The sequence below is a fragment of the Macrotis lagotis genome, chromosome 2 (assembly GCF_037893015.1).
Source record: "Macrotis lagotis isolate mMagLag1 chromosome 2, bilby.v1.9.chrom.fasta, whole genome shotgun sequence".
Taxonomy (NCBI): domain Eukaryota; kingdom Metazoa; phylum Chordata; class Mammalia; order Peramelemorphia; family Peramelidae; genus Macrotis; species Macrotis lagotis.
In genome coordinates this window covers 86,167,301-86,181,039 of record NC_133659.1, presented here as the reverse complement: position 1 = coordinate 86,181,039, position 13,739 = coordinate 86,167,301, and the positions used below count along the sequence as shown (strand labels likewise).

At 37.2% G+C, this 13,739-nt stretch overlaps 1 pseudogene; it reads left to right on the top strand.

Annotated features, from left to right (window-relative positions):
* The first annotated feature begins 9,832 nt into the window (after positions 1-9,832).
* On the top strand, positions 9,833-10,504 carry LOC141511082 (transcription factor E2F5 pseudogene; annotated as a pseudogene).
* The last annotated feature ends 3,235 nt before the right edge of the window (positions 10,505-13,739 follow it).

The window sequence follows — 13,739 nt, the reverse complement described above, 5'->3', positions numbered from 1 at the left end:
TCATCCAACCTTTCTGGAGAGTATCCTGAAACTAGGCTCAAACGGCAACAAAAATGTGCATACCCTTTGATCCAGCAATACCACTACTGGGTGTATACCCTGAAGAGATGATGGAAACAGGTAAAAACATCACTTGTACAAAAATATTCATAGCAGCCCTGTTTGTGGTGGCAAAGAATTGGAAATCAAGTAAATGTCCTTCAATTGGGGAATAGCTTAACGAACTGTGGTATATGTATGTCATGGAGCACTATTGTTCTATTAGAAACCAGGAGGGATGGGAATTCAGGGAAGCCTGGAGGTATCTGCATGAATTGATGCTGACCGAGATGAGCAGGACCAGAACAACACTGTATACCCTAACAGCAACATGGGGGTGATAATCAACCTTGATGGACTTGCTCATTCCATCAGTGCAACAATCAGGGACAATTTTGGGCTGTCTGCAAAGGAGAGTGCCATCTGTATCCAGAGAAAGAACTGTGGAGTTTGAACAAAGAACAAGGACTATTACCTTTAATTTAGACAAAAACAAAACAAAACAACTTATGTCTTATTGTCTGATCTTGCTCTCTCTTGTACTTTTTGTTTCTTCCTTAAGGATATGATTTCTCACTCATCACAGTCAATTGGGATCAATGTATACCATGGAAACAATGTAAAGACTGGCAAATTGCCTTCTGTGGGGGGTGGGGGGGAAGGAATTAAGATTAGGGGAAAAATTGTAAAACTCAAAATAAATAAAATCCTTAACAAAATGGTAAATAGATTGTCTAATGAGGCAGCGAGTAACTAATCACTGGGGATCAGAACGAATAGATTCTCTAAGCCCTTGCAAGAGATGTTTTAGAGATTTTGCCTATTTGCATTTTAAATTGAGCTAAATTATCTTCGAAGTCCTTTACAAATCTGAGATCCTGTGTTTTGGTACACAGCTGTATATTTAGTTTAATATTGTCTCTGACATTAGCACTAAGGGACTTTATAGAGAATGTGATTAGCCTGATCTCCATTATATCATATTGAAAGATTAGAAGTATATCCTGAAAACTACTTTTAAAAAAATGTCTTTGTGAAGACTCTACATTTAAGTGAAGAATACACCTATTAAGTGCTGCCCTTGGAATTTAACCATTTTGCCTCCAGACAGTGATACAGGATGACAGTTGTATACCATATAAATGGTTTTGAGTGGTAAAATGCTGTTGTGTTGGGCTGAGATAAGAGATTAGTATGAGGGGCGGCTAGGTGGCGCAGTGGAGTCAGGAGTACCTGAGTTCAAATCCGACCTCAGACAATAATTGCCTAGCCGTGTGGCCTTGCGCAAGCCACTTAACCGCATTGCCTTGAAAAAAAAAACCCCTAAAAAAAAAAGAGATTAATATGAGCTTTCCAGTAGTTGTAAATAATATAGCCAGTTTATTGAAACTAGATTTGTCTATTTAGTAATGCAATATAAACATTCAGAAAGCTGGCCTTTCTAATAAATATACAATAAAATCAAACACGTCCAACTCTTCTCTAATGAACTTATTCATAACTTTTTCTAACCTCTATAACTTTCACTGAATCTTAATTTACTTTCCAAAACTCTCAAGGCAATTTAATCTAAATTTTTAGTTCTTACTCACAATTTTCTAGTAAATGAACCCTTACTTTGATTACTTTCAGACTGATCAAAGAATTTAGTGAGTCATAATCTGTCTAGCTTTTTCTCTCAGCTTAATTGATCACCTGTCTCTTCCTATGGCTCCCCAATAAAGTTTTTCTGACCAACAGACAAATTTAGGTGCAAGTTTATTTTGCTATTTATAATAAAAAGCTTTATTTTCCTTCTATCAAAGATATATTATGTGTATATATATACATATATTCTCTCACATCTACATATTCATACATAAATGTGTGTGTGTGTGTGTGTGTGTGTGTGTGTGTGTCTGTGTTTTAGAGTATATCAGGAAATACATGGTTTTTCACCATGGAGTAAGATAATTCAATTTCCCTGTGACAGAGGCCTTCATCTTTCCCAAATATCTAGGGGATGAAGTTGGAAACTAAGGATTTCTCCTATGTCTGCCCTTAAAAAAAGTTGTTTCTTTTCATGAGTTTCTCCCTGGAAAGAGTCTGGAATCATTTTTGCCCTCTCAAAATGTGAATGGAAATCTCTTCTAACCCCAAACTCTTGTTTAAAAAGTATCCCTCATACAAATATGCAGAATACAGTCATCATTCTCACCAGAAGTGAGGAAAATCTTATTAAAATGCTCCATGTTGAAATGCTATGCTATATAAATTATCTCAATTGACTCTTATAATATCCAGGGTAGATAGATGCCTTTAATTTTGTTATTATTCCCTTTTAGAGAATAGAAAAATGACATAAAATAGAGTAAAGGGTTTGCTCAGGATCACATGGTCAGCAATATCTGAGACAGGTTGCTAAGGCACATCTAGTACTCTATCCAATTCACCCATCTAAATTGTATCAAGGGTGGACATTCACAGACAGCTCCTGCATTTCCATTGGAAAGAAATTTTTCTATTCATCTTTCATTTTCAAATAAGACCAATGACATCCTGATGCATGATGTCTTAATTCTTCTGTGGGTTGGATTTAAGTGAGGTAGAGTTAGCAAAGTCATCAGCTTCACTCTCTCTCCGGGTTATCAAAGTCCAGTGGTAAGAAAAAGTCAAAATGACTGGTGATGACCTAGGATGCAGTGGATAACCTTGGCATCTCCAATGTCCAATCAAGCTCTAAGTGCTCCACAGTATCTGCTTCAGTCACCTTCATGCTGTTGGAACAAATTTTTTTCACCCACCTATTCCACCAGCCAAAGTCTTTAGATACTTAGGATAGACATCCCCCTATCTCATTGATTTTGAAGCCCGTTGGCTAGTAACCTGGTTTAGCCTGCTGCTGAGATTGTATATAGGGTTGTGGCTGCCATGAAAGCAACAGCCTCTTGGATAAGCATTGGCATTAGGTGCCTTAAGCTGGTATTTGGTTCATCCTGCAGTGCCAATTCTGCTTACCAAAACTGATCCACTAGGCACCCACATTTCACACCCAGTTTCAATCCAGGAAGCAGAACTTCTTACCCATTTAAAGTTGGAGAATAGGTTGAGGTCATTTCTTCCCCAAGACTTCTAATTATTTTCTTGACCAGATAAAATTGCATGGTGGCATACCACCTGTGCAAGAGCATCAGTTATCCTGAGGGAAACTTTGGAGGGAAGAAGTTACTAGATGGCTTTATTAGTGTTTCATCACTCTACCCAGATTGGAGGACAGATTTGCATATCAGGAATACTAGGGATCTCTACTGGAGTTTCCTCTGGCTTTGCCCTGCCCAAACATAGCTTGATCAAAACAATGCCAACTAGGAATCCAGAGGCATTATTCCCATGATCTGCTGGGCAGTTTCAAACCAGTTTCCTGGGAGAGTATGATTGAAGTTCAGAGATGAAAGATCATACTAACAATTAGTCAATCGAGACAGATTTGGATGTACTGTGTTATGACGATCCAATGTTGTTGAAATAGCACGGTGCCTAGTATACCGTTGCTGCCAGTATATCTGGTGTTTTTTTCAGACTTTGTTGGAATGCCAGGGTATCACTCTGATATAAGAGACGAAGCTATATTCAAAGGCCAAAGGCTCCAGAACATCACTAGAAGTTCTGTTTCCTATCAAATCAAGTCATAAGGTGAAATGGTTCTGGAAAAGGCAAGTTAGAAGGATCTCTTGCCTCACTTTGCTAAGCATAATGTGCAAGTCATGCCACCATTAATGTCTTTGGTGTGGTCTTTTTTGACATCAAAAGGAGAATTATCAGTAGCTTCTTGGAGCCACATTAGAGTTGAATGACAGTTGAACACTGAAGGTGATTGAGCAGTCCTGAAAAGGACTCAGCAGTCCTACTCATCAGAGGTACTAGTTTTCCTTGAATATCCCATAGACCCCATATTTACTTGACAGTGCCTACTCCATTCTTTAGTGATATTTAGGGGCCTCAGAAATTATCAGATATATAATTGGCATTTGTTCTGCCTCCAAGAATAATCTTTCTGTAAGGGAGTATGGACGTGGGATAAAGCAGAGGTGTCAAAGGTGAGCTGGAGAGATGAAGTCCACAATACTGATTAAGGCTAGAACCAAATTAAAGTGTAATTGGAAAATAGTTAACAAAATAAATTAAAATGAAGCTATATATATATATATATATATATATATATATATATATATATACATATACACACACACACACACACACACACACACATATATATATATACACACATATATAAATATTTGAATACATGCAACCCACTGGGATTTATGTATGGATTAATGGTCACCATTTTTATTTGAGTTTGGCACTGCTGGGATAGAGGAGTATGTTATCATAGATATAGTCATTCTAAGAAGGGAGATGGCCCACCTCCCAGAGAGTTGGATGCTTGACCTTAGGGAGTTGGAAGCAAAGATAAATAGGCAAAAGACATATCACGAAGATGGGACCTTTTAGGTTAGAAGTCTAGGTAACAGAGAAATGTAAGACAAATCAAATGCATACTGGTCACTTGAGGGAGGATACCTAACTTTCTGGATACTGCTGCCTTGGACTAAAATTCTGTTTACTTCATGTTATTTAAGGTCTCGTATGCAACAAAAATCTATGCAGAGAGAGTGTCACTGGAATGTTTTAAGCTACTTAGCAAATATACCTGAATTATGATCATGATCAGAGAAGGAGATATCTGAACTGACTGCAATATGGTGTAGTCCCCAGAAAGAGACTTGTCCTTGGGTCATGTCTCTTTGAGAAGATATTTTAATTAAAGACAGCTTAAGAATTGAACTGGTGGGGGGGGCAGCTGGGTGGCTCAATGGATAGAGCACCTGCCCTGGCCTCAGGAGGACCTGAATTCAAATCCAAACTCAAGAGACTTAATAATTACCTAGCTGTGTGACCTTGGGCAAGTCATTTAACCCCATTGCTTTGCAAAACAGGTAAAAACTAGGTAAAAATTGAATCAAAAGATAAACAACTATGAACAACTGTAACTAAATGACATTTGTTGAACTTGAGAAATAGGTGAAACTCTGATTTGGAAAGAACATCCAAACCATCTCAGAACAGAGGGCAATAGGAATGCCTCTATAGTTTAATTGAGTTGGAAAAGGACTTGATCAGACTTGGGTTTCAGTGGCTAAATGGAGAATGCATTTGGAGTGGGAAGAGACATGAAGCAGGCAGATCCACCAATAGGTTATTGCAGTAATAAAGGTGAAGTGATGAAGGCCTACATGATACTGGTGGCAATACAGGAGGAGAGAAAGGATTTTATTGGAGAAATGTTGCAAGGATTAAATAGACCTTAGATATAGAGGGATGAGAAATTATAAGGAATCCAGGATAACTCCAAAATTATGAGCCTAAGGAACTGAGGAAATTGAGGTGGTCCTTAACAATAATAGGAAAGGTGGGACTTGGAGAGGGGCTTACAGGAGAAAGATGTGTTAACAGAAAGATGCAGGATCTTGCCTCATCTCTTAGAGAATTGTCTATTTTGGTATTTTATACATGTAATCCCCTGCATTTATGGAATTGAAAAACTCTTCATCAGTCTTAAATGCTTATTTCTCTAAGAAGGTTTTAGTTTGCTGAAGTATAATTCACTATTTTTTTAAAAAATGCAGTTATTCATTTGCAGGGAGGACCAAACTCCTTTTGAAATTGTTACTGAATTCCCTGACAGACTTCAATTCCCTGTTGTACATGGAGATTTCATCTTATCAAAACAAGTCAACTTGACATTTATTAAGAATTTACAGGGGGCAGAAACAAGATGGTGGCAGTAGAAGAGCTTCTCCTAGGTGCTCTCTCTAAAATATTTCAAAAATTTAAAATTATGACTCTGACTAAATTTTCAAGAGAGAGAGAACTCAGAATGATCTAGTCAGGCAATTCTCCAGCCCAAGGTAAAAAATAGTGGAAAAAACTCTGTTCCATGGAGTGAAGCAACTTCAGCCTCCTGAGAATAGCCCTAGGGGCACCTGGGAGCCATGGCTCCTGGCAGCTGATGCGTTTCCTGACCTGCACCCCAGGGAGCACCAAGCACAACTTGGAAGAGCAGTAAGGAGACCTCTGCCGGAGCGAGTGTGAGTGCGAAACTCAGGCCACCATCGTGGCTGCAGCACTTAGCCTGGCAGCAGCAGTCCAGATCCAGGAACCCGAAGTAGCAGGAGCCTCCATGCAGCTGCACCCTGGGTGCTCAGCCCACCGAAGGTAAGGGAGTGGGAGACTTCGAAGATCTCTCCTCTGTCTCTAGAACAGGACTCTGGGGCTCTGACCACATTTAGATCCTGATCGCAGTCTAGACCCACTCATAGAATAGGGACCCCCACCCAGCCCCATGGCAAAGGGGTGTACTTGTGGTCATTCATATGCCAGGAGAACAGTCAGAGCCTCACACACTGAGGTCCTTGTTGGGGTGCTCCAATAAAACTCAAAAGATCAGGAAGAACTCCAAAACCAGGCAGAGGCTGGGGAAATAAGTAAACAGAAAAAAAAAAGGAACCAAACCATTGACAAATATTTTGTCTATGATCCCATGGAGGATCAAAATACTGGGTCTGAAAATGAGGAAGTATAAGTTTCTGCATCTAAAGACACAGAGCTCAAAAAAGATTTTGAAAATCAAGTAATGGAAAAAAAAGAAAATCAAGTAAGGGAGACAGAAGAAAAATTTGGAAAACAAATGAGAGATGCAGGAATAATATGAAAACAAAATCAGCAGCTTAGACAAGGAGATGTAAAAAAATGCTAAAGAAAATAACATGTTAAAAACCATCATAGGTCAAATGGATAAAACAGTTCAAAAAGTTATTGAGGAGAAGAATGCTTTAAAAAGCAGAACTGACCAGATGGAAAGGAGATAAGAAAGCTCTCTGAGGAAAACAAATCCTTCAGATGTAGAGCTGATGACTTAGTGAGAAATCAAGACACAATATTTCAAAAGCAAATAAGAAAAATTAGAAGAAAATGTGAAATATCTCATTGAAAAACCAACTGATCTGGAAAACAGATTCAGGGAAGATAATTTAAAAAATTATTGGGATAACTGAAAGTCATGATCAGGAAAAGAGCCTTGACCTCATTTTTAAAGAATTCCTACAGGAAAATTGCCCAGATATCCTAGAAGCAGAACACAAAATAGAAATTGTGAGAATCCACTGATCTCCCCCAGAAAGAGATCCAAAATAAAACAATCCCCAGGAATATTATAGCCAAGTTCCAGAACTCCCAAGTCAAGCAGAAAATATTGCAAGCAGCAAGAAGGACACAACTCAAACATCGTAGAGCTGCAGTCAGGATCATATAGGACTTAGCAGCAACTACATTAAGGGCTCTTAGGACTTGGAATATGATATTCTAGAAGGCAAAAGAGCTTAGAATGCAACCGAGAATCAACTACCCAGAAAAACTGAACATCCTTTTCCAGGCAAAAAGATGGACTTTCAGTGAAACAGTGGAATTTCAAATGTTCCCATTGAAATGACCAGAGCTGAACAGAAAATTTGGCCTTCAAGTACAGGACTCTGGTGAAGCATAGAGAGTGGAGGAGAAGAGTCAATTATGAGGGACTTAATGATGATGAACTGTATATATTCCTGCATAGAAAAATAATACTGATATTATTCATATGAACCTTCTCATTTAATAGAGCAGGTAGAAGGAACGTTTATAAATGAAGCACAGGAGAGAGCTGAATTTAAAGATATAATATATTTTAAAAATGGAGTCAATAGATAAAAGAGAAATGTAATGGGAGTAAGAGAAAGGAGAGGTGGAATAGGCTAAGATATTTCATATAAAAGATTTTTTTTTTTGCAATGAGCTTTTGCAGTGATATGGAAGGGGAGAAGGCAAGGGGGGAATGAGGGAACCTTCACTCTGATCAGAAATGGTTGAGAGAGGAAACAGCATACACATTCAATAGGGTTTAGACATCTAGAGAAAAAAAGGAGGGAAGGTGGACATGGGGGAAGGAGGGGGATGTGGGTGATAAAGGAGACAGTAGATCATAGGAGAAAATAATCAGATATAACACATTTTAATTTTTACTTTTTGCAAAGGGCTGGGATTGGGTGGCTTGCTGGGACCACAAGGCCAGGTGGTTGCTGGGTCTGTGGGGTGGTATGTGGGCTCAGAGCCTCTTGGCCCCAGGACCAGTGCTCTGTCTGCTTTGCCAGTCAGCTACCCTACAGCACATTTTAGAAGATGGACAGAGTGAAAGGAGAAAATATAATAGATGGTCTTAGGGAGGAATGGATGGAGGGAATTACAATCAGCAACAGCAACTGTTGAAAAATATGGAAGTAACTTTTGTGACTTATAAAGAATGTGATCCACCTGAGATAGAGCTGATGGTATCAGAACACAGACTGAAACACATTTTTTTCTCTTTCTTTTACTTTATTTCTCATGAGGTTTTTATATTTTTGTGGGGGAGAGGGTAGTATGTTTACTCTTAGTAATATGTAAATAGGGAAATTTTTAATTTTAAAAAATAGTTTACAAAACATAGGTGTTATTGTTGTTGAAACATCTCAGTGGTAACCAACTTTTAATGACACAATTTAGTATTTTCTTGGCAGAAATACTAGACTGGTTTGCCATTTCCTTTTCCAGTTCCATTTTATAGATGAGAAAACTGAGGCAAACAGAGTTATATGACTTGTCTAGGATGACACTGCAAGTAAGAATCTGAGGTTGGATTTTAATGCAGGAAGAGAAATCATCGACTGCAGATCATTTTTTCCACTCAAAAAATAAGAGCACTCTGCTAATTGTTAGTGGAAGACCAAATTTTCTATTTGGCTAGGGTTTGGAAAAATTCTTTCTAAATCTGAGCTTCTGTTATTCCTCAAATTCAATAGGTGTAACTTACATACATTTGTACAGAAGAATTGGTTGCCTGCATCATGGAAGGTACAGGAAACCTTCAATTCTGGCCAGTAGACAGTGAGAAACCCTCTTGGAGTCAATAATTTCACTTTTCATATACCAGGTGGTTAGTATGACTATAATTTAGGGCCCAAGACTTTTCTAAGCTTCCATATTCCCTTCCTGTCATTTAATCCATGTCATCAAAGGAATATTATTATACATGATGATTATATTCCCAGTCTAATTCACAAAAAGGCTGTTTAATTTATAATATATGTACAACAATTAGCATAGCTGAAATACTCAGATATTTAAAAGACATAATGATCATATAGGGTTTTATGTATTAGCTTAGAAAACTCAATCCAGCTCTTCCCTCGCTCGCCCCCAGCCCCGGAGCCCGAGCGCTTTGGCCGGCGGGAGGGCAGCGGGGTCCGGGCGGGCCGGGCAGCGGCTCCCCGCGGGCGTGCGGAGCGGCGGCGGCCGAGCCCGGGAGCTCGGGCCAGCAGCCGCCGCTGGGCCAGGGGCAGCCCCCGGGCGGCGGGAGCCGGGCCAGCAGCGGCCAGGAGAGGAGCCTGGGGCTGCTCACCGCCAAGTTCGTGTCGCTGCTGCAGGAGGCCAAGGACGGCGTCCTGGATCTCAAGGCGGCTGCAGATACTTTGGCTGTCAGGCAAAAAAGAAGAATTTATGATATTACCAATGTTTTGGAAGGAATTGATTTAATTGGAAAAAAGTCCAAAAATAGTATCCAGTGGAAAGGTGTAGGTGCTGGATGTAATACAAAGGAAGTAATCGATAGACTGAGATATCTCAAAGCAGAAATTGAGGATCTGGAACTAAAAGAGAGAGAACTTGATCAACAGAAATCAAAAATGTTATGGATGACTCCATTAACAACAGATTTTCTTATATAACTCATGAAGATATCTGTAACTGTTTTAACGGAGATACACTTCTTGCTATTCAAGCACCTTCTGGTACACAACTGGAGGTACCTATTCCTGAAATGGGCCAGAATGGACAAAAGAAATACCAGATCAATTTAAAGAGTCATTCAGGACCTATGCACGTACTGCTTATTAATAAGGAATCCAGTTCCTCTAAGCCAGTGTTTTTTCCTGTTCCTCCACCTGATGACCTCACACAACCTCCTTCTCAAGTTTCTACTCCAGTGACTCCACAGAAACCTAATATAGAGACCCAGAATCTACCTGAGCAACACACCCTTACTAGAGGTCAACTTCTTCAGCAGACACCAGTTGCAGATACACCCTCAGGCTCTATTAGTGGTGATATCATTGATGAATTAATGTCTTCGGATGTGTTTCCCCTATTACCGTTCTCTCCTACTCCTGCTGATGACTACAACTTTAACCTGGATGAGAATGAAGGAGTGTGCGATCTCTTTGATGTACAGATACTAAACTATTAGATTCCATAAGAACTATTTGGCCTGTATCTACCTCTAACTATGTAACACCCTAGACTTCTTCATAATCTAAGTATTTAAAATAATGAATGTAACAACTTTTTAGTTCACTGACTCTGGGAGTATTTTTCCTTTTAATCACTTCACAAAACTGTACCCAAAAGAACAAAAGGGAGTTTGATCTCTTCAGGGCAAAGTGACTTTGCAAGTTTTATGATTTGGTTGTTTTTTCCCCCAGAACAAAATTAGCCACAAGATTGTTATTGGAGGAGATAAGGGGGGAAGGGGGGATGATTTTCATATTATTGTTGTTATCATCCCAACATCTCTTATTTTTCCCTTCTGTGGGAGGGAAGTTAAAACTAAGCAGGTCTTTTTAGGTCACTACAAAATAATTGATCTCGGGTCTCTTATCATTTAAAATATTTTATACCATTACTGCCATCAGCTGTCCCTATTTTTCTTTATATCCTTCTAGTCCAATTAGTTTTTCACTGCCATTTGCAAAATGAAGGATATAAAATGACACATGAATTGTTTCAGTGAACATATTTTGTGAAGTGCCTTCTGGTTTAGCACTTTAAGTGTTTCATGTTTTGTTGACTTCCTTGACATTCCACTTTCCTAGATTTTAGGAAAGCTCTCTGTATGTAGTTTGCATTAAAATGTGCCAATGCCTGTACATTAGCAATTTAAAAAAAATAAAACTGTACAAACACCAAAAAAAAAGAAAGAAAACTCAATCCACTCTCAATTTTTTAATTTTTAAAATAGAAAATCTGTTTTGAATTTCAAATAACTGAATTATAGGTAAACATTTATAAAACAGATTGTTTTTTATTTTTTAAAAAAATTTTAATTGATATTTTATTTTTCCAAATACATGGCATGACAGGTTTCAACATTCATCCACCTGCATATGTATATTTTTAAGTTACATAATTTCCTTTCACCTTCCTTCAGCAGTGAATAGTCTGGTGAATATTGTGTATACACATTTGTGTTTAATATGTTTACAGATTTGTCATTTTTTAATAGGAGGAATTAGGATAAAGAGAAGAGAAAGAATATTATGACAGGAAAGAAATACATAAGAAATTTTTTAAAAAGTAAATGTAGTGGTCATTCAGATTCTGTAGGTAATCTTTTTTTTTTGTTTAGTTTTATTTTGTTTTGTTTTGCATCCTCTGGATGGGGATAGCATTGTCCAAAGCTAGTCTCCTATGATTGTTGTAGCTCTCTGAACTATTGAGAGGAGTTGTATCCATCAAATTTGATCAACTCACAGTGCTGTTATTAATGTGTATAATATGCTCTTGGTTCAGATTATTTTTAAATTAAAGATTTCACAGGGGAAAGAAAGAGAAAACTGAATTCAATGTCAGAAAATTGGTTTGAATTCTGGATTTTTCACTTCCTGTGTGACTCTAGGCAGTTGATTTAACAGTAAAGTGTCAATTATTATTATTATATAAATGTCAATTATAATTATTATATACAAATATATGTTTCTTTTGAGTCAATTATAAATTTTAATAAAACCACTGAACATCACAAAACTTTCATAAAAAAAATCACTAAACATAAGATGAAGAAAAAATTTAGAATGATAGTCAACAAAACTATTTGTATAAATTTGATCTGGAATGTTATACATAAAATATCATTAATATGACAGCTCTGAGCATTGTTACAAGATTTCAAATAAAGAAAACCTCTTAAATTAAGATTTTAAAATAGTATTACCACCTTTTTGGTTGATCATAAATATTTTTCTAGTAATATATGGATATTTGCAGGGTTTGGAAAAGAAAAAAAATCTTTTCCCTTTGGGAAAGGGCAAGGAAAGTGAATCATAGACAAAACTGTCTCCACAACTTAGCGCTTATTCAGTGGTGTAGCACACTATAGTCCATTCATCAGGAGAAAGAAATTCAGTTTTCTCTCCAGAGGGAGTGATGGTTGTTTCTTCCACTTATAGACAATGGCCTCCACTTTAATGCACTTTTCAAAATCACCTCATATGTAATGACAGAACTACAGTTTTACAACACAATTGTATCCTTTGCCCTCCTTGTGTAATTTGAAAACTCATAGGACATATTCCTTCTCTCATTTTCGCTCTAATATATAACTTCACAGCAGAGTAAAGAGTTACTTCAGACAATTCAAACCACAACTCTCAGGCTGCTTCTGGGAAATTTAACAGTAGATTTCAGTTTCCAATAATTTCGTAATAACTCCAAAATCACTTCTTTACCCATTGAAATTTAATTCCCAAACATAGGAGTTAATGAAAATTATGTAGCAAGGAAAGCAAATAAAAAAATATGTAACTATCTATATTTGGTGTTCTTCCCATACCATCTGTTGATGTGATGGAATTGTTTTGTATCTTTCTAACATTTAAATAATTATCATGATGCAATTCCTAATGTAATAACAAGCCCATACAATGAAATTTCCAAACATGGTATTCTATTTATTTTTGTTGCCTTATAAATAATTCTAAAGTGTAAAGTGATTCATATATTCACTAAAGGAATATTTATTGAGTGGCCATTATGTGTTAAGCACAACTACAAGTTATGACAGGGGTGGGAATTAAAAAGAATAAGGAATGAAACTTCATTATTCTAGTTACATGTAAATATTTGTCTGTCAGCATAAATCTACCTTCACTTTCTCATGTCTTCCTCCCATCCATTCCAATGGGGGGGGGGGAAGAAACTGCATGTAGTCAAGCAAAATAAAATCCTAGTTTGGGCATAGCTCAGCATATGAAATATTCTACATTTTGTATTTTATAATCATCAAGCAATAGCATGTTTCATCATAAGTCTGGTAGATCATTATATTGATCAGTCCCTTAATCTTTCAAAGTTGTTTTTCTTTACAATACTATTATCATATAAATTATTCTTAGTGTTGCTCATTTAACTATGCATCGATTCTTATGTTTTCCTAGAGTTTTCTGAAACTGCCCCTTTCATTATTTCTTATAGCTTAATGGTATCCCAAGCCATTTATTCCAAACTACTCCAATAACTTTGCCAAAAAAAAAAAAACCTCATGATCATAATACTCCATGAGTTCACAAGTTGGACAAGACTGAATGATTCATTAAGAGCAACCATTTATATTTAACTTGTTTAGCCATTCCCCTAAATGATAGGTACCATCACTAAAACAAACAATAAACAAAAAAAATCCAGTTCCTATAAATATGTTTTATATACTCCTTTAAAAATTTTTTTTTTAATTTAAGGCAATGGAGTAAAAGTGACTTGCCCAAGGTCTCACAGCTAGGCCATTATTAAGTTATCTGAGGCTGGATTTGAATTCAGAT